The following is a 1,119-nucleotide window of genomic DNA, read 5'->3' as shown; positions in this document are numbered from 1 at the left end:
TCCAATCCATGCGTTTGTCTCCATTGCCAACTATAGAGGGTTTTGTGGTGATTGTGAACTCCAATCCGTATTTTTGTCTTGGTTGCAGTTACATCATTATTCTACTCTTCATTTGCTCAACCTCGAACCATATGTTTTCGTCTTCATTGCCCATGACAAGGCACTTGTCTCTTTCCTCAAACATGTGAAGTGAATGTGTTAATCTTGCCATTGTCAACTAGCTAGCATAGATTACGATTGATTTAAGACAGTCTCATGGTTACTACATATCCACCTCCGTCCTTGAAAGCACACACATACGTGTTGTCCTCTTGGACGATGGACATACGACTTGTTTGTTGTTCCCCTTGTTGTCTCATTCAAATGCCCAACTCCAACTTGTAATTGCTTAGCACTAATTGTCGTTAGCGCATGGGCTCAACCGCTCTCAACTTGGCAAGCTCTTGTACACTTCGCACATGCCACGGTTCAGATAACAACATGCAATAAACTCGATATAATAAGTACAAAGAGGGATAACTGCATTTAATTCACCCATCAAAATTCACGAAAACCGTATCCTCATGTTTAGGGAGGAGACCAAGTGTCCACTCTCATTGCCCATCCCGTGCCCCACTCACCACGAATGAGATGATCGATGACACTCCTCAAGTGCTAGCCTATACGCACTCCGCACTGTAAAAGACGATGTTTCGCTCGGGAGCAGAAGCCATGAATCATCACCAAGCCGAGGGAATGTACGAATCTTGAGGATCTCATGCACATCAGCCAGGAGGAAGCTCATGCCAAGCAAGCCTGTACGCCATACTCCATGTTCATCAAGAAGTTCCGAGATGCGTCGCAAAAGACACCGGCCCTCTAAAGATGTCGGTCCACCATCCTATTGCCACGCCAAATTCGGATGGAATGCCGTTCCCAACATGTCATGTAAGTCCCTTTTCAATAAACCAACAAGATGTGTTGCACAACTTGCCAGTTAGGTGACGCTGCTCCAGAGAACACAGTACCCTCCAGCTGGCTAGCAGGGTAGTATCGAGCTCTAGAGATCCGAGCATCCTTGGGCATTCTCTTGCTTTCCAAAGTGCCATTAGCCTTTTGGTGTCTGCGGAAATTGGTTCG

Source organism: Triticum dicoccoides, chromosome 5B (genome assembly GCF_002162155.2).
Source record: "Triticum dicoccoides isolate Atlit2015 ecotype Zavitan chromosome 5B, WEW_v2.0, whole genome shotgun sequence".
Taxonomy (NCBI): Eukaryota; Viridiplantae; Streptophyta; class Magnoliopsida; order Poales; family Poaceae; genus Triticum; species Triticum dicoccoides.
This window is presented reverse-complemented; position numbering follows the sequence as displayed.